The sequence below is a fragment of the Macrobrachium rosenbergii genome, chromosome 7 (assembly GCF_040412425.1).
Source record: "Macrobrachium rosenbergii isolate ZJJX-2024 chromosome 7, ASM4041242v1, whole genome shotgun sequence".
Lineage (NCBI taxonomy): Eukaryota > Metazoa > Arthropoda > Malacostraca > Decapoda > Palaemonidae > Macrobrachium > Macrobrachium rosenbergii.
Window position 1 is genome coordinate 46,034,484 of NC_089747.1, and position 22,040 is coordinate 46,056,523.

At 38.1% G+C, this 22,040-nt stretch overlaps 1 long non-coding RNA gene across 1 annotated transcript in view; it reads right to left on the minus strand.

The window, feature by feature from the left end:
• Positions 1–21,273, minus strand: part of LOC136840531 (uncharacterized) — a 244,974-nt gene extending 223,701 nt beyond the window's left edge. Inside the window, exons 1-2 of the long non-coding RNA XR_010853634.1 lie at positions 20,646–21,273; positions 18,030–18,100 (exon numbers count right to left, since the gene is read on the minus strand). This is a non-coding gene — a long non-coding RNA (uncharacterized lncRNA). The remainder of the gene's footprint in view (positions 1–18,029; positions 18,101–20,645) is intronic.
• Positions 21,274–22,040: the final 767 nt, after the last annotated feature.

A 22,040-nucleotide genomic window follows, 5' to 3' on the forward strand; every position in this document is an offset into this window, starting at 1 on the left:
TCCTTGCGCAATAGCTAGCAAACAGGATGTTCATCTAGAAATAAAGATTTATGGAGTCAGTTAATGCTTAGTGTGGCATCATGTAACAGTTGATCTTAAGGCCTACAATATAGGCCTATATTTTTATCTTACCATATGACTGACAATACTATATCGCTGTTCGCAGCAAGTGTGTTCATATTATTAGTGAGATGGTATATGGCGTGGGCCACCGGCCTAATAACCATATAGGCATAGACTTCACAAATCTCTGACGTTACATTTTACATACCTGGATATTTGCCAACTTTGTGAAACTGCTCATTATAATGTGGGCTGTCTGCTTGTAGGTAGAGTAGAGGCAGCAAACTTTTCTCCTTTCTCTTATCCTCTATCATGCTGACTCCACAGGATATTTTTCTTCAGAATGTTTGAACTGCTATTACTTGTATTTCCCACTATGCTGGACAACACCTCCCTGTTTGACACGTTACTTTGGAGGGAGTCATCTTGTTGCCATCATCAAGTATAACCACCACTACGTTTCTTGGCATAATGGTAGCGGTAACTTAAAGCATAGGGTATCAACCAACAGCAAGAACTTCTTGTAGTTTGTACTGATGAGTGACGATTGACAAATGATGATTCGGGCAGCAGGTAGGCTTTTGTACTGTTCATGGTCACGTGGCACTCAGCCTCAGCTCCTCCACTGATCCATGTCTCCTACACATACCAGGTACACATGCACACGAACAAATTTTAGTAAAAAAAAAAAAAAAAGACATGGGTTGACATTATTATAATAAACGATATAATTCGCAATAACATTGCCTAAAGTGTTGATACTCGAAATACTCGATACCAGGCATTTTAGCCATCGATGCTTTCGATACAGAAGTGTGTCGAATACTCCCAGTACCTTGGTATCGTCGCCCACCACTACTGAGAGGCCTTACTACTTACCAAGCACCTAGACAGGAAGATGAGCTGCTCCGAGCCCTGGAAAGAGATCAACGGGACATGGCACCCACCGTCAGGCCACTTCAGCTAAAGGCGTATGAAATGTCCCACCCCTGAGAGGTGGAGTTAAAGATTCAGAGGTATGGCTGGGAATGTCCAGCTGGTCCTGGACAATTCGACACCAGTGCCCAGAGACCCAAGCTGGGACCCGTGGTTCAAGTCTATCTTGATTTTTAACACCTTTGAAGGGATTTGTTCAGCGGACCTGCTGGAGGCCTCTTCCAGTGTATTGCCTGGGCCTCTGGCTGTGTATCTTAATGATAAGCGACAGCCACCCCTCAAACCTGCTGCTTAGCTGATGCCTGGGAGACATATAATCCTTCTCTGGCACCTTGCAGCGCAAAATAGTGCCACCCAAACACCTTTCGGGCCTCAATCGCTCACAGAATGGCCCGCCTAACAAACTTCTGTACCCCATCTGTAAGGTATGGCCATGCAGACAGTTACTTACACGCTATAAAGATAACTGATGGCAGACAGCAACCACCAGCCACCACCCAGCAGTCGTCCTCCTCTCCGCCCCTAATTCAGCACCGTCTTTGCTTTGCCGTCACTGCCGGAAATCAACATATCACTGGGGCCCCTGCGAAGCCTGTGAACTGGGACACTCTTCTGCTACTGGGTATCCTGCATGCCCAAAACATGTGGTCACTCCAGGCCGTGAACATGATTAGTGCCACCCACTCTTGTTTGAGCCACGGAGAATTCACCTGAGAGGAGGTCTGGACACAGTCCGTCTCAGTGGCTTCTCTGGATGGTTCCCAGCCCCCCTGGTGCACCTGCCAACTGCTTTGCACAATCACAAAACAGACATTAGTCTGATCCATCGGAAGCCCAAGTGCCAGCCAGTGCCAAGGCCAGAGGAGCACACTAGAGTGGACACATGACCTGGGTGGATGAACAGTCCTGACCCAGTCCCTGAGTTGAGCTCAGGTGATCACCGCGTGGAGCAACAAGGCACAGTCTTGCAATTTATCCAAGCCAGATTAGGCTTTTGGAGTATTCTTGTAGTCCGAGACATCCTCCTGGGGATGTCCCACCCCCATACCACTCTATTTGCTAACTGCTTCCTCAACATCACAGCAACTTCTTCCAATGGGGACACAGCCTTTGTGTTGACTGTGCCAGTGAAGACGAACCTTCCAGGCGCATAGGCGACAGAGCCTGAGCCACCATCCGCCATTCCAGGCCTGAGTCCGCGGGTCTTGTGAGCAGCGGCCACCAACGCTGTTCTCCTCATCACAGGGATGCACAAATTACACGCTGCAGGACCACTGCAGCATAGGAGCCGCACTCAGAGATGGTCAGGGTGCCCCCAACGGGGCATGCTTCAGCGGCCAACTCCACCAAACCGAGAGGCCCAGCCCTCTCCTCAAGACAGGAATCACTGTCCCAATTCATGCCAGGGACACCGAGGGGTCTTGATTCCCCGGGTCCCCCTTCAGCTTTGTCTGACATCAATTCGCTGCCAGTGCCACTTACGAGCACTGGTCAGTGCCAAGCTCCGCCTATCTTGGCTGGATGCTCCTGCCAAGCGTACTTCCGTGTGCCTGGCCTGGAGTTAGATGCCAGTGGACCCGAACAACGACTCAAGTCCTCTCGGAGATCCACCAAATCTCACAACCGTGAGAGTCATCACACAATGCCCGAGACTCAGGCCCCTGATCTTTCTTCTTTCCTCTTACACCTACTGAGGACGACCCTCTGGCAGGCCTGGACGTACCTCTTTTCTGGTCGACCAGGAACTGTCGCCAGGACGCGAGCAACTGGATTTCTCTTCCCACGTTGGTTGTGCGCAGCCCGTGGAGACCAGCCCGGAGCCCTAGGGCGCTGATCCTGCTCCTGACGCGCTGGCCGTTCTTGGAGGTATTATCCTCATCACCCCTAGGTTTGGCTGTGGGCCTGGAAACCCGAAGAAGAAAGAAGAAGCGGAAGCATTTCATAGCGAGTCAAACCGCAAGCTCTTGGCACTGTGCGGGCCGCTTCCATCTCAGGAAACGATCCTGGCACCTGCGGAGGGTAGCCTGTGTGACCTCTGGGCCCGTGGCATTAACCAATTAACCACGCCAGGCGCGCATGCACCACTTCAGCAACACGCCAGCTGTATCCTTCCAGCCCGCCAGTCCAAACTGATACATTGCCAATGCCATTGTGAATTGCTTCGAGTTGGTCTGTTTCAATTTGTTGCGTATTTACTCGTAAAGGCGTGGTGCCAATCGCAACTCGGTGCGTGCCGTGCGTTTAGTGCCAGCTGCCGTTCAGTGCCAGTGGTAGGATGTGGAGTTGGGTTGGGTTGAGTGTTTGTTGACCATTTGTCCTAGGCATGATTTCTCCATCATCTCGCCAGTTAGTAGCCGTACCTACCCATGGGTAGAGTTAGGCCTGTAAATTACTTGAATTCATAACCCCCTCACACTTGTGATTCATTGGGTTCCTTTGATCTTCAGACCACAATCCATATATGGGTCAGGAATGGCTAGGGAGGAATTAAGCATTCCAGACCCTCACACGAAGGAAGGATGCCCACCCAAGAGGACCTGTCAAGGATATATATCCCTCCCTCCTGTAGATTTCTGTGCATCATTTAATTTTGAAATAATCTGCTATTCATTTGCATAGTTTGAACTAGATCAGGGCTGTTAGTACAGTATTAGCAGCAGTGTAGGAACACCTCCCATTGCCTGATCCTGGAAACAATAAACCTCCTTTTCCTTCCTGCGCGATGAGGAAACATTTAGGTATGGGAAGGTCAAATAGGCCTAATGGCCAAGCAAGGGCCAGGCAGGACTTTGTCTGTAAGCACCTAACTCTAAGTAAGCTTTCCTCTGCCTCTTTGCTGGTTCTGCGACATATTTGAGATGTCGGACTAACGATGGAGGCTAAAGACACTGGCTAGCTTTGAAAGCAGCTTTCTCATCTCAGTACCGGGCAGATCTAACGCTCTTCTCCGTTTATGCTGGATTCGAACTACGTCGATGGACAGCGAGAGCGACTGTTGTTTGCCATTATCAGACAAGGTTAGTTCATTGCAAATAGTCAATCAAGTAGCCCTTCCTTTGTAAGCTCTTAAAATTCTGTTTCTTTCTGACTTTAACTCCTTCCTCACAAGCAATCCTTCATTGTTAAGAGTCCTGCCCAGCTTCTCCATATCTCGCCATTAATGTGCCTTGAATTTCAGGAAGTCCGTGATAAATCATTTATCCCTCTCAGAGTGCAACTTAAAGGTAAATTGGGCTAAAACAATACCATATTAAATTCCTCTTTGTGTGAGTGCGATCAGTGATTCACTTGTTAAGGCCCATGATTACGGTTATTGTGCCTACGTGATTTCATCATATGATATCTGCTGGGCTACATGATGATTTAATATTTAATTGTAAAAATATCCCCATTTGCAGGGGGATTCCATTTCCTTCTGTGTGCCTCAAGATTGTTAATTGGCTTATCTCTTTCAGGAGAGACAAGCTGACCTCATGCCCTCCAGTACTATGCTGTACGCATCCACAATCCTGAATATTCCTGGTCACAGTCGATATCAAGTCGTTGTGGCCCGAAAATGTTTATATGAATTATTTTCCCATCCTGGAGTTCCATCATTTGCATCATCTGAGAATATTTCGTGTAATCGGGGCATGACTAATTGGGCCCCCCCTTATTACTCAGCTTGTGTGTTGCCAATCGTTACATTATTGTTCCATGTATCCAATTAATGAGTTTGCCCATCAGTTATCATGATGTTTTGTTGTCTCCTGGTTTCCTTGCTAAATCTATGTCAATAAACTCCTGTAAATTGTAAAAGAATTTTAATTTCCAAATGGTGACATTCCCATTCACTTGTAATCCAGGGAAAATCTGAGGTAAGTTTCAAGTAATTTTTCCTTTTGCTAATAAGCTGGGCTTTCTTGGTTTCGTGGCAGCATCAATATAAACCTTGTTTCAATTTCTCCCCAACCAAGACGTCCAGTTTATGACAATATATATATAGTGCACCATGCCTCTGGAATCGTTTACACCCAAGGAGAATTATAAGTCACATTCGAACTGCGGCCTGATTTATACACAACAAAAATACAGTGCTTTGTGCCTCTACCATTAAGCAGTGGTCAAAGTCACTGTATTCCATTATTCTGGGCAGGTAGCAGTTCAATCCACTGTTGACAATACTTCACCACTCGTAATTTCCTTGGGTTTAAGTAATTCCCCAGCTACTAGTGAACTGGTGTTGGACAACATTTATAAACTCGAAAATATATATATATATATATATATATATATATATATATATATAACATATATATATACACTATATATATATACTATATGCTATATATATATATGTATATATGTATATATATATTTATTTTATATATATATATATAAATATTGTGTGTTTTCTTATTATTGCAGTAATGTATATATTACCGTGTGTATTAACAATCACAAACATAGATAGAAGTGCAGAGTTTAAAGGAAATTACAACAGGCTAAAACTACAGCGAATTCCCTCCATCTCTCGAAAATACAATTCCTGAGTTCTCAGGAGAGGAAGAGGAGAGGAATGATGGACCTTGTTTGCATACAAGTATGAAGCAGAGAAAATGACTTAGGTGGGCTGGGAAGATGGATGGGTCAGCTACAGTTTTGATTGGTGATGATGATGACAGAGGAAGGATCATCTTTTGTCAGGTTAACACTTGCATGAGAATAATGGAATGACTTGGGAAAAAGGTCAAGACAGACATTTGACTGTGATGCAAATACTGTATGTATATATATATATATATATATATATATATATCTTTCTATAACTATATATATATATATATATATATATATATATAATGTATATGTGTGTATATAATTTTTCCAACAGTATGAAATTAACAATGATTGATTAGCTCATACTACTTTGCTTCCTCTATTCAAACAATATGGCTGCCGTTAAATTCTAGAAAACAATATAGACATTACTGTTTTTACGAAGCAGGCTAGATTTTTTCTTTAAGGTGTTTATTAAGATAAACCAACTGTCTTTTACATTTTACCCACGTGTGTAGGAAGGTATAATAAGATATAAAGCAGAAGAAAATAGCATGTAGAAAACATCACTTGCAAACAGTTTTTTTTTAACAAATTAACAATGACTTTCTCTATCAAATGCGTAGTTTCCTTTATTTTTTACAAACTACAAGTTTAGAAAGGAAAAACAAGCTAATATTCTTAAAAGGACAACAACATTTCAGCCAGATGGAGATTATATGTATGTTTTAACAGAAAATATCCTCAACTGCTTACTATAACAGACCCCCAAACACCAATTTGAAAAAAAAAAAAAACGTCCATAATATACTTTTTAAAATCATACAAGGCTCTGCGGCGTAATTTATAAGCCCACATTATCGCACATGCGATTTGCTTTCACGAATCCGCATAAGGTGTTGCGTGCCGCTCACGTGAGCCATGAAAACCCAATTGGCGTTAGGTAAGTCCGTGTGTGAGTTCAACACGTTGGAAAATGGAATAACATTTTTACAGCCGTTAGCTCCATAGGTGGGGACATAAATAATTTCGTAATAATTTTAGTTCGCAGAATCACCTCATTAACATCAATAGGTTCATTGTTCCAGTATGAGGCTGCAGAGGCAAATGATTAGATATTTTTTGGGAGGGTCCAGAAAAGTATGCATATCTATAATATTTACACTGTGAATATGATCACTGCAAACAGGAGGAAGACATGATGATGTACACACACACAGGCACACATATGCACCACCCCCAACACACACACACACACACACACACACTATATATATATATATATATATATATATATATATATATATATATATATATATATATATATATATATATATATATATATATATATATATATGTGTGTGTGTGTGTGTGTGTATGTTTAATAACATTAAAAAAACTAAAAAATCTGGACTACTAAAATTATATTATAGATGTTCATGTCAAGAGGAGTTAATATTTGTATTCTATACTGACTTCTACGTGATCAAGTCTTAAACTGAAAACGCCAATCTGTATAATTCTCCTTATAAAGACTCTTAATAAAAAAATATAATTTACATTATCATAAATACAACTGAATTTCCTTTATATAAAGGGACGAAAATTGAGCATCCATTGGGAATTAAAGGCTATTAGTTCTTCAGAGAAGGGAGATAATTTAATCTATCTTTAATTACAAGCAATTAAGATCACTTGTCTTGAGATATCAGCAAAGACAGTAGCATTTTGTGGTAGCATCGCCATTAATAATTTCTTGAAGAGAAAATAAAATAAAGAGAAATTGTTGTGTTCTTTTTAGTAGTTTCATAATAACAAAAAAAAAACACTTGAAATAAACTGATCAAATGAGTGAACTTAAAGTTCCATGGCCAATTGCTTGCGACGCTAACAAGACTAGCGAGAGATAATAATCCATAATCTCTGAGAGGCTCATATCATATGAGGAAAACCACTTTACTTTAACGTAAAAAAAAAAAAAAAACGCAAGATACTATTTAGTTTTGCCCACTAACTCATCAGGTTAGGGAAAACCCTAGCCAGTGTCGGCTGAAAATAAGGTTTGACCCTAAAAATTGATACAAAAGGTTTCTCAGCCGGTTATAGTAGTATCAGGTGTGTAATAGCATATCAAAAGTCTACCACAATCTGACCATGCAAAGGTCTGACTTCCAAGATAGCGTCTATAATGGCCCATAAATGCTTAAAATGCCCGCTAGTCTTCTTTATTCAAACTAGATACGTAATGCTGGTGCCTGACATCTTATTTTGGGATCTGGAAACCCAATTAGCATATCTGTATTATACTGAAGTGATTATATAGCCTACTCACAAAATCCAGGATGGCGGACCAATATGGCCGCCATACCATTATTCCTTCTAATTTACTTTATAAAAGTAAATTTAGTGTCTAAAGACCTGTTTGGTGATTTAGGAATCAAAGAGCATATCTGAATTACAGTATATTGAAGCAGCCCTAATTCCATATATGCAAAATTTAATATGCAGGATCAATATGGCTGCCAAACAAAAAAATACTTATTTTTACCCAGTTTACACAAGTAAATTTACCATCTAAACCCCTGTTTTGGGAATCTAGAATCCAGCCAATTTATCTAAATCGCACTATACTGCAATGATTACGTATTTATAAAATCTAAGATGGAGGCCAAACCACAAAAATTATCATTATTTATTTCAACTCGCATTACAGAAGTAAACTTGCTGTCTAAACCCGTGTTCTGGGGATATGGCATTCCAATTAGCCTGTGTGACTTACAGTAAACTGAAATGATTTTATATTTATAAATACAAAATGAATGATAAAAGGAGCAAAATAGCTGCCAAATTATGAGAACCCCATTACACATTTCAATTTACTTTACTCACGTAAATTTAGTGTCTAAATCCCTTTTTGAGAATCTGTAAATCCAATCAACTTATCTGAATAACAGTACATGAAGTGATTAGATTTTCAACATCTAGAGGGGGACCAATAAGGCCACCAAATTTAGTGTAGTAGTACTGGTAAAATGTTATCATAAATCCTATATTATAAATTTCTGAAAAACCAGGTTTACAAATATTCATTGTCGCTTTCTTCTTTCTATAAAGCTTGATTTTGTGGATTCTCACAGATCTCAACTTGACATGGTCCACAAGCAGGTGTGCATGATAGTTCATAACCTTTGCAACTAAAATACGTTTGTCAGGCACTTTTGAAATTACAGTGGACCATCTGAAAGAGGCTTTCTGGTGCACCAGTTTTCTTGCTCATAACTGGCACAAACCTACTGCCCTCCAGTTTCCATCCTCAGTCCACTACATTCATGTCACTTTCGGTTCCAGTCCACACCATGATCTGGACTTGGTGGGTGGGAGGCGTTCTGGGGTTGGCAGAGACAATTCTTTTTATCAAAACATTGTAACGCAAAGATGAAAGTTAATAAGTACTCTTGCCAGTTATGAGTAAGAAAAACTGCTGCACCAGAATGCCTCCTTCAGATGGCCCACTGTAATTTCAAAAGTGCCTGTCAAACGCATTGCAGTTGCAAAGGCTATGAACTACCATGTACACCTGCTTGTGGGCCATGTCAAGTTGAGAACTGTGAGAATCCACACAATCAAGCCATATAGAAAGAAGAAAGCGATAGTGAATATTTGTAAACCTGGTTTTCAGAAATTTATGATATAGGATTTATGATAACATTTTACCAGTAATCACTACACTAAGTTTGGTGGCCTTATTGGTCCCCCTCTTAGATGTTGAAAAATCTAATCACTTCATGTACAGTTATTCAGATAAGTTGGTTGGATTTCAGATTCCCAAAAAGGATTTAGACACTAAATTTACGTGAGTAAAGTAAATTGAAACGAGTAATGGGATTTTCATATTTGGCAGCTATTTTGCTCCTTTATCATTCATTTTGTATTTATAAATATAAAATCACTTCAGTTTACTGTAGGTCACACAGGCTAATTGAATGCCATATCCCAAAACACGGGTTTAGACAGCATGTTTTACTTCTGTAATGCGAGGTGAAATGGGTAATGTTGACTTTTTGTAGTTTGGCAGCATTTTGGTCCTCCATCTTAGAATTTATAAATATGTAATCATTGTAATATACTGTGATTTAAATAAATTGCCTGGATTCCAAGATTCCCCAAAGCACGTGTTTAGACAGTAAATTTACCTGTGTAAAATGAGTTAAAATAAGTTATTATTTTTGTTTGGCAGCCATACTAATCCTTCATATTAAATTTTGTATATTAGACCTACTTCAATATACTGTAATTCAGATGTGCTCTTTGGATTCCCAAATCACCAAAACAGGTGTATAGACACTAAATTTACTTTTATAAAATATATTAGAATGAATAATGGAGATTTTCATAGCATGGAGCCATACTGGTCTTCCATCTTGGATTTTGTGAGTATATAATCACTTCAATATAATGCAGATATGCTAAATGGGCTTCGAATCCCCAAAATAAGATGTTAGGAACCAGCATTACTTCTCTAGTTTGAATAATGAAAGTAGCAGGCATTTTAAGGGTTTAGAGGCCATTATAGATGCCATCTTGGAAATCAGACCTTTTGCATGGTCAGATTGTGGTAGACTTTTGATATGTTATTAAGCACACCTGATACAACTACAACCAGTTGAAACCTTTTTGTAGCAATTTTGGGGTAAGGTGCTTTTTTCATAAATGCAGCCGATTACATATCCGACTACATATCCACGTTTAGTGAAGACCAAAATGTTCATCTACTGTCTGTCTTCATATTCCTTCCATATTCAAGTTTAATTAAGACCAAGATAATACATTCACAATATTCATAGAATAATTCAACATAGACTAGGCTATAAGCTATTCATCTTTATAGTGTTTCAAGGAGTTGAAGAGGAACAGTTTTTTTTTTTAATATGAGGTTAAAATTACAACTGTTGTGATGCTACTGTCTTTGTCTGAACTCGCTCTGTAGCCTGAGGACATCACTGACGCATATCATTAACGGCTTACCTGGCCGCACCTGGTTTTGTTCCAATCGAGACTTTTTGTTTTTGTGTGTTCTCACTTTCGACATTTTCATCATGGAACAGGTTAGAATCGACAAACCCCTGCTCCGTTAGTAGTATTAAATATTTCGTATTCCCTTCACACTAATTTTGTTTTTTTAGTACTCGTAATAATGATTACATGATTGCGTATTCGTCCCCTTACATTTTATTGCATATATATATATATATATATATATATATATATATATATATATATATATATATATATATATATATATATATATATATAATATATATACACATTATAGATAGATATAGCTACACAGATATATCATTATATAGATATATCGATATATATTTAATATATATATGTATATATACATATATATACTGTATGTATATATATATATATATATATATATATATATATATATATATATATATATATATATATATATGTATATATGTATAATTAATAGGTTGTATGATCCTAAGCATTAAATCATTAAATATTAAAAGATAAACAGATATATAAAAGTGGCAGACATATTTCCTCTCTGCAAAGGAACAATTAATTTTTTTCCCATAAAATCACTGCTAATTTCAATTTCCATATGCATCATGAGCCAATATGTACATATACATAACTGTGGATTTGCTTCTCCAATAATAATAATAATAATAATAATAATAATAATAATAATAATAATAATAATATGGCAATGGCTACAGAGGGGGAACTCAAGAAGGAAACAGCAGGAATGCTAAGAGTGGCACAAGATCAGGCCCTAAGAACCAGATATGTCCAAAGAACAATAGATGGAAATAACACCTGCATATGGGAATAACCCATATGCAGGAAGTGCACTATGAAGACGAGACCATAAACCACATAGCAAGGAAATGTCCGGCGACTGCACAGAACCAGTACAAAAAGAGGCATGATTCAGTAGCAAAGCCCTCCACTGGAGCCTGTGAAGAAACACCAGCTAGCATGCAGTACTAAGTGGTACGGACACTAACCTGAGGGTGATAGAAAATGATCAGGCAAAGATCCTCTGGGACTATGGTATCCGAACAGATAGGGTGATACGTGCTAATAGACCGGACGTGACGCTGATTGACAAAATCAAGAAGAAAGTATAACTCATTGATGTCGCAATACCATGGGACACAAGAGTAGATGGGAAAGAAAGAGAAAAACTGATAAGTATCAAGACCTAAAAATCGAAATAAGAAGGATATGGAATATGCCAGTGGAAATTGTACCCATAATCATAGGAACACTAGGCACGATCCCCAGATGCCTGAAAAGGAATCTGGAAAAACTAGATGCCGAAGTACCTCCAGGACACATGCACATAGTGCAAAAGTGATGGACTCCTAAGGAGGCAGGATGCAACCCGGAACCCCACACTATAAAAACCACCCAGTCGAATAGGATGACTATGATAGACAATAATAATAATAATAATAATAATAATAATAATAATAATAATAATAATAATAATAATAATAATAATTATGTTTCAATTCGAGCTCTCGTTAGGATTTCGGACTGTAATGTTCATAAGGGAAGAAGAAAATATTCGCATATATACGGACAGTTATTTTCTTCAATCCAAAATTTAGATCTAGCGATGAAATTAGATAAAAAAAATCCCCTGAAAGAAATGTTTAATTCTAAATTTCCAAGGATTGCAGTTACATTATGATCATAATAAATAATAATTTCAATTAGAAATTTCGTCTAGACCTGTAAGAAATAACATTTTTAATGAAAGTGAAAAAATTACTTTTTGTGTAATGTGCTAAAAATCAATTTACCCAAATGAATAATATTAAAAAGTAGCAAAACAAAGATATATATCCCAAAGGCTAAAATGAAGAAATACTTAAATACGAAGAAAACCTAAATAATTGTTATTTTTTTCTGGGATGGGAGAAGGTGCGACTCGGTCATGTGGAAGAACTGATGATGGAGGACGACATCTTGGTGTAAGACTGTATAAACGACTGGGATTAGGAAGAACAATGACAGGAAGACCTAAAAGTTACTAGGTGGAGGGCCTTATCATTTAGGAATCTATAAAGTAACTAAAGATGAAGATGAATAGCGTATTGTGAATGTTGGTGTAAAGGGTTAAAAGTTTGGAAAAACCTTGTTCCCAGTTCGTGAATTATGTTATCAAAACAGCTGGCCAAAACTAATTTGTCAAAACTGATATTAAAATCGGCTTAATGACGCACAGTGATCAAAAGCCTCTAAATTTGTATATTCAGATAAACGAGTAGTGTTATGAAGGTATTTCTATGCCTCTGATTTATATAATCAAAATATATTAGACTGAAATGAAAATGAATTTACTATGTTGATCATTTACCTAGTTACAACCAATATTTTTTCTCCCATTATTGATAATAGGAGTACCTTAATTTTTTTATTTCCTTCTGCATGAAATAAAAAAACAAACGTAAACCTACTTTCAACGGCTGTCGTGGTTTTTCATTTGCAACATTTTTCCACCTTGTTAAGTTTCTTACTCCAAAGCTAGCGGCTAGACAGACAAGCAGACAGACCGACAGAGTCAAAGGAGAGACTGGCTGTATCTGTAGTGTTTTGTGATGGGGATTCATAATGCTCTGTTCTCTGCATAAGGCTGCAATTAACTATGTTCGGTAAACTTCGGATCTCTATTTGCTGCTTTGTTTCTGTTGACCAAGGCAGCAAATAGAGCTCAAGTTTACCGAAACATGTTAACTGCAGCCTTATGCAGAGAACAGAGCATTCTGAATCCCCATCACAAACACTATAGATACAGCCAACCAGTATCTACACACACACACACACACACACACACACACACACACACACATATATATATATATATATATATATATATATATATATATATATATATATATATACATACATATATATGTCATTATCACTAGGAAAATTACAGACTGGGTAAAAGGCCCCACTGTTTCGACTTAGTCATTAACGATGGACTGCTACGCAATGCTATGGCTTAGAAATAAAGCCAGAAACGGGTTATGATTTACACTCTCCTTTCACTTTCGAATTGGTAGTGAAGTAGTAGGATAATACAAATTATGTGTCAGTGATTATATATACAAATATAATATATATATATATATATATATATATATATATATATATATATATATATATATATATATATATATATATATATGTAAATTTCTAACGTACACTTAAGCAGCTCAATGGAATTACTAACGTACTTTATACATTTCCTCGGACACCAATAATGAGACCACGCACCCCGCAGTGTAAAGGGTACAATCAATATAAATCACTTGAGTCTGGTAACTAAATTGTTTTCAGAGCAAATTCTGCATTTTCAGTATCCCTCCACCCAAAAAATGAGCAAAAATTCTGCATTCCTTCTCTGACATTGCTGGATTTTGTGTGTTTTTACTTATTTTTTCCCTAAATTACAGAGTTCGATGTGAAAGTCATGAAAACGCCAACTCAATCTCCAAGCTGTGGCCGCTGACGTGATGGAATATGTTATGTAATTGCAGTATTATCTGAAATGCATGATCGTTTGTTTCTCTGTGCATTGAGAGAGCTCTGTGATAAATCATATTATTCTAATGTGTTGAATAAATATGTGAAGTGAAGAAAAGATGATGAAAAGCATGAAATGTAATCTGTACATTTTTTATTAAAGAAAATAAGGAGATTATGTCGTTACAGGTTTTTTCAGGATAATTATCTGCTGGAAATAGTCTACGAATATAAAGACGTAAGGATGCCTAATTGAAAAAAAACTAACTTGACAAAATTATAATTTAGTTTGAGTGTCACCTGATATAGTGCTTAAAGGCGTCAGGTAAATGATATTAAGTATGTAAATATTATAGTCTGAGGTTAATTAAAGATACTGTGCATGTAAATTAGTTATAATTATACACTGAGTATAACTATTATTTTCGCCTGCTCTTATCCTCGTTGTTCAAAAAGAACTTACAATCTTAGCTGGATGGTGAGATACATTTTTAGCTAACCCTAAATCTGCCAGGCTATTCATAACTACCACAATATTATTCATGTCAAAGCTTAAGAATTTATAAATCACATGATCTCATATATACATACGGTGTATATATATATACATATATATATATATATATATATATATATATATATATATATACATATACACACACACACACACACACACTAGACAACCGTCACTTCTTACTGTGATGAAAAAAGTAGCATTTCCATTCCTTAGTATAACCATCATGGCATCTTGAAACCGTTCCATCACATACTTTACTTTGCCTAGACCACACGTGGCCCGTTGGGTCACTTTTTTTGTGATGAAAAAGTAGCATTTCCATACCTTAGTATATTCATCATGGCTTCTTGACACCGTTCCATCATATATCTTGCCAAGACCACCTGTGGCCGGTTGGGTTAGTTTTTATTTATTTCTTCTTACCTATGTTGATTAGGTACGAAAAATCACAAAAGAATGATTCAGTGAACGATTTAAAACTCTCTGGTAACAAACAGCACAGACAGATGCAAAAGTTTGTAAACAGCTCCATATTTATATACCACTTTAGATACAAAGTCTGCAGGCAGCACCAGCCCCGTTTACGAGGAAGGGAAGGGAAGGGGGAAGGGTGAGGGGAAGGGGCAGGGAGGGGAAGGGGAAGAAGGGTAGGAGGGGTGAAGGGGAGAGAGGGTGAGGAAGGTGAGGGAAGAGGAAAGGGGAAGGGGAAGGGTAGGAGGGGGAAGGGAAGGGGAGGAAGAGTGAAGGGGAAGGAAAAGGGAAGGGTGATGGGGAGGGAAGGGAAAAGAGGAAGGAGAGGGGAGGGGAGGGGAGCAGGTGAGGAGAGAGGGGAGGGGAGGTTGGAAGGGGAGGTGAGGGAGAGGGGGGGAAGGAGGGATGAATGAAAAGAGGGAGGAGATTGGAAAGGGAGGGATGGGATGAAGGAGGAGGGAAGAGGGGAGGGAGGAGGAAAGGAAGTAGAAGGGTGAGGGTGAGGGGAGGAGGAGGGGGAAGAGGGAAGGGGAAAGAGTAGGGAAGAGTGAAGGGGAAGGGAAGGAGAGGAGGTATGGGTGAGGAGGAAAATGGAGTGGGGAGGAAGTGGTGGGGAGAGGAGGGGAAATGGAGGGGAGAAGGGGTGGGAAAGGGAAAGGGAAAGGGGGAATGGAAGATGGGATGGGAGGAAGAGTGGGGGGAAGGGGATGGGAAATGGGAGAGGAGGAAGGAGGGGAGGAGGGGAGGGGAAGAGGAAGGTGGAGGAAAGGAGGGGGGAGGGGGGGGAGGGGAGAATGGAGAGGGAAGGGGGTAGGGGAGGGGAAAGGAGAAAGGAAGGAGGGGGGAAGGGGAAGGGGAGGAGGAGGGGAGGGAAGGTGGGAGGAGAAGGGAGGGGAAGGTGAGAGTGAGGGGATGAGGAAGGGGAGGGAGAGGGAAAGGAGTGGGATATGAGGGGAGGAGGAAGGGTGAGGGGGAGGAGGAAGGGCAGGAAAGGGAAAGGGGAGGAGAAGTAGGGTAGGGAAGGGGGAGGGGGAGGAAGGAAGGAGGGGAGGGAGGAGGAGGGTGAAGGCACAGCTAAGTTAACACTCGATCATTTGCTCTAGTGTTCAAACAAACAAACGTTTACAAACGTTTCAGAGTTTCAGTATATATATATATATATATATATATATATATATATATATATATATATATATATATATATATATATATATATATATATATATATATATATATATATATATATATATATATATATATATATATATATATATATATATATATATATATATATATATATATATATATATATATATATATATATATATATATATATATATATATATATATATATATATATATATATATATATATATATATATATAGGCCTATATATATATATATATATATATATATATATATATATATATATATATATATAATGTAGAACAGCAAAGATGGCCCAGTTTTAAAATTGCTGGCATATTTGCCTTGAGCGTAATTCATTAATGGTTTGCCTGGGAAGAAATAATTAATTAAAAATGTGGGTCACGTTGTATGAAGCCCGGAAGCGTTTGTGGATATCATTCGGTGTTGAAATTCACTGCACAGTGAACTGCTGCTTACATGGGACATCTGAATGTTCACCGCTTACCATATTTCGTTATCTGTGTATTAGCCCTTCTTTTGAATTCATCCAGCAATTCTCAACGCTCTTTTGTTAATGCATAAGGGCCAATGTACATTATAGACAATATATTTATTAATTCTTTGTATAAACGAGAATATGTGAAAATCATTACTAATTTTCTGCTACGGTACCGTTTTTAACAGTTCCTTATACTTACGAGCGTTTTCCCTAGTTTTATTTGTATCTATAACTCCTTTTCCGTTTTAATATCTAATCATAAAAACACAATCTTTTATCATTTCATTTTGATATGAATAAACTCTTGGAAAATATTTAGCCTAATTTTCTCCATAGGCAGAGAATGGTATATAATAGCGTTTGGAGACGATGATAACTTACGAACGGGTCACTCAGTTCTTCATGGGGCAATGTTAAGGAAATAATCTCGTATTTTAAAATATGAATGGTTGACTATATTTACTTTGACCTCTGGAAAAAAAATACTGAATAAAAAGATTTATGATTTAATTACTGAGGAACTGAGCCACAAACACATATGCACCAAACACACACACACACACACACACACACTCACCCACCCACGCATACACACCCCCCACACACGCACACATAAACGCACACAGAAGCAAAAAAAAAAAAAAAAAAAGCGCGAGGACAGCAGGTATTGACCCTGAACGGTAAAAAGAAGGGAAAGGGATGAATATGGTTGATTAGAGACAATTGAGGGGGAATGAAGACGTAAGCATTATCTCTCTCTCTCTCTCTCTCTCAGGGAGTGAGATAATAATCTGTAGGATTAAAAGGAGAGGAAGGAATTGCATTAGAATAACCCAAATGGAATAATGCTCAATTACTACGCAGGTAAATATGTTATAATACGTTACTTTACAAGCATATACTTTCAACTCACTCCTAAGGCAAGAACTGTCAATGGTTGTGGAACGACACACTTAATTAACCTTAACATTTTCGATTTATAAAATGTGGTATTGAAATATTTATCTTACAGCATCTTCAAAGGAGAGAGAGAGAGAGAGAGAGAGAGAGAGAGAGAGAGAGAGAGAGAGGTGGGGGGGTCCGGTGTTGGCACTGCAAAAGAAGCGAGATCGCAACAAAACGGTATGAAAGAAGTTCAGTCAAAATGGCCACTAACTCACGCATTCCCAGGCAAGTCTTACGTCACTTCAGCACTAAGAAAGACCTGCATCACGAGAAGGAAATCAGGCAACGAATAAAAGGATTGAAACCCTGAATGAGAGAAAAATGACCTACCTGTGAAACTCCACAGTTGCCAGACCGCTTCCTTTTGAATGTCGCGCCTTTGAACTGAATCGGTTGAAAACCTGGAATTAATGAAGGTCAGGTTGAGTATGTTGGTTCCAGTACTATGACGAAACTTAAAACCTTATCTGCCTAGAAAAAGCAGTGAAAGTTCATTGTTCTAAATAATTAAATGTAACGTAAAGAATACTTCATTGAAAGAAATGTGAGATTGTAATCATTAATAACAAGAAATATCTATCTAATTTAATAGACATCAAAAGGAGCAATGAAATGTAGTCACGAACTCCAAACGAGATTCATGAATAAATGAAATAACGACAATTCTGAAATACATTTACTCATATTCATATAAATTCTACAAAAATATAATGTATTTTTTATAATTGATTTAATGACGTTTATATATACTACACATTATACACACACACACACACACACACACACACACATATATATATATATATATATATATATATATATATATATATATATATATTTTATACATTGAGTGTTGTTTTTTTGTGTATATTTTTTTTCAACAACCATACTCAGCACGTAACCAAACCTAAAGGAGAATACTATGAGAGAGATTTTTAAACTAAAGCAAATTAAATTCCTCAGTGCATCCAGCAGTGGAAGATAATTACGATGAAGAAGATGTGAAAGATGAAGAAGACTCGTTGCAATGACAACGAAGGTCGTGGATGGGATGAATGAAGATGAAAAAATACATGAAGGGTGGGGAGGGGGGATTAATGAAAGTGTGAAGGCCATCTTAAGGAAGAGGTCAAGTCAACCGTAACATGATTAAACATTTTAATATTGGATTACAAGATATCCTACTAACTGTTGTTTTAGCCTCCATATCAAAAGTAATCAAAATATGGATAATAAAACCAATAATGAAATGCACATCGTAGCAAGACACAGTAATTACTGTTCTCTTTGATATTATTACTTTTGCAATATAAGCAAATTGTCTTTATACATTTAAAAAGAACTGCAGGTGTTCATGAAACTAAGTGCCCAAGATAACATACAGCGTGTGTTGAATGTTTGTGTTGTAAGTACGTGCGTGCTTAGTCCAGAGCAGTAGGCCTACACACGTTAGAAAGCAGACCTATGGATAAATGAATTGGCAAATAACATTCAGAAATTAAACATCTCTGCCGTGAAGACACACACAGAGAGAGAGAGAGAGAGAGAGAGAGAGAGAGAGAGAGAGAGAGAGAGAGAGAGAATCTTCAGTGTCCAAGACAGTATATAAGCGTGTAAAGAGTAGGCCTATATACTGTGTAGGAAACTGGCTTTATCTTAAATACACACAACGTAAACATATCCAGAAAAGCAAGCCTGCACTGGTTAGCACGTAGACCTATAGACATGTGAATAGGTAAAAACGAGTCTGAAAAAAACACATCTGACGTGTAGAGAGAGACTTAACTGCACTCGGGACAACATACAAGCATGTGCTGGATGTTTGTGTACGAGTGTGGCAAGTACAGGCCTGTGTACTCCTGGAAGACCAGGGCATCTTTAACACAAAATAACACAGAACGTACACGTGTAAGGAACCCGAACAGTACACTCATTAGCAAGAGAGAGAGAGAGAGAGAGAGAGAGATCCTAGTTGATAAACTACAAATTACCCCCACTGTAAAATGCTTCATTGGGTCCGGTTCACATAACACAGATAGAGAGGGGTATTATGGGAAATTGCGAGATGAGTACGGTTAATGATACAAAATACCTACTCAATCTGATACTGGTAGATCTGGCAACCGTATGTTTTTGCGAATTACAAAGAATACTATTACATCATAAGCGTTGCATTAACGACATTTCGGCATTCTGAGAAATTAACTGATAAATGCCAGAGGCCGCTAGAGCGGAAATCTTGCCATATCATGGTTTAGGGCCTAGCTATTTTTTATTTCTGATGATTCAAGTACATATAGAGCTTTAGTATACCAAACACCTTATTGTTTCTTTCTATGTATTCTCCGTCATCTGTCACTACATGGCATTCCCCACTTTCCTATAATCAGAATCAAACGCAAACCCCGATGATAATGATTGCATTATACAATATCATGGGTACATAAATTACAAAAATGTTACGAAGTCTGACACAATATATAAACCGACCTAAATGATATCAGAAGAATGGTCTATCTAGTAGATAATCCACAAATAAAGGATATCAGAGCAAATTACCTCTCTCTCTCTCTCTCTCTCTCTCTCTCTCTCACACACACAAACGCGCGCGCGCGGGCGCGCGGAGATATTAACTGAACAATATGGAAAAGGGGGTACATGATGCAATAAGGGTTAGATAACTTGTAAAATTTACCGAAATATAGTGAGAAATTTACAGTCCTTTGATTATTATCATTATTATTATTGTTATTTTTTCATGTTAATCGCCGAGGGGCTGGTACTAAACATAGAGTCCCGCTGAGCATTTCTGTGTAAAAGCATAAATACGAGAGCAAATTTCTAACATTATTTCGGTAAATTTTTCAGGTTATCTCACTTGTATTGCATTACTGCATTACATACATCGTTTTTATAACGTTTAGTAAAAATAATGGTAGAACTAACCAGTATCACAGTACGGAATTCTTCCTAGAATCACCAGATGTTGTTCTCGACTTCTCTGCTTCACATTCCTTCAACCATTAGCCTAGGTGGTCGTCACAGCACAGAGGTTTAATCCTAGCCCTCTGTTTGGTAAGGAAATGTGCTCATTTCCCTAGGCATCAAAAGAATTGGTCTGAATCACTTAATCTGTTCTGTCATTTGGATGCCTTACTGTCGTCCAAGTGAGACTTCATAACAACGAAGCATCAAATAAGCAAACACTCAAAACACTATTAGACCTATGTAAACGAATCACCTTCGAAAAAAAGAGACCGATTTTGTGTGCTGTATTCTTCTTGTATTATCCTTATAATTTGATATTTGCAAGGCTTATTTTGTGGAAATGAACGGAAATTTACTGATGGCGACAACACACAACACTGTGCCCTAAGCCGTGGCTGCACAACGCTGGTGGGCTCAGTGTAACAGCTTGGCCACACGCTGTGTCAAACAAATGAGGAATGCGAAGTATTCACCTTAATCTCCCGAGGGAAGAGTATGAACACCATGAAACATATCGGCGTTTTTCATGCCGTTTGTCACAAGGCTAAAAAACATAAGCGCCGGCCGTAGGGAATGAAACGCCGCGTAACGACCAAAAGAGAACTTCAACAAGACTGACTTTTCACTTCCAGCCCGTGACGTCATCACAAACCAGGCGAGCATCAGCGCCATCTGTTGGCGCTCTGAAGAAACACCAGTAGAGCACGCCTGCTCATGCCTTGCTTGGATGTTATATTGAATTTGTACATAAACTGCTTATAGTTATTACGATGCTCTAAGGCATTCAAGCTTAAAAGAGGCCAAGAAGTTAACTATGTGACCGAATCACAACCAAAATGAATGACTCTAGGTTTAAAATAATATTATATCAGGTAAAAGACTAGATATTTGCATATAAATATTCTTAAAACAGGGAAATTTTGCTGATCTGATGTTATGATGTTATATATATATATATATATATATATATATATATATATATATATATATATATATATATATATATATATATATATATATATATATATATACATACGCACACACACACACACACACACGTTATTCGGTTTTAGACATGAAGCCCGCATAATACAGGCGATTGTAGACGGTTGACCTGGGGCCTCTGCCAAACCTTCATGTTAATTGCTATTAAGAGCCACTTCCAGCGAAATTCGGTTTAGTACGGGCATTTCTACAAACCTTCGATAAGAATTTAACATACAGAACAACGCTGCGAGCAACTCCAGTATTGTCGAAAATCGCTTTTAATGCAAAGCGTTTTCAGCCTAACGCGAGTGACAGTGCCCCACGTTTCAGGAGAGCCGTTGTAAGATATTTTTATTACGCGAGAAA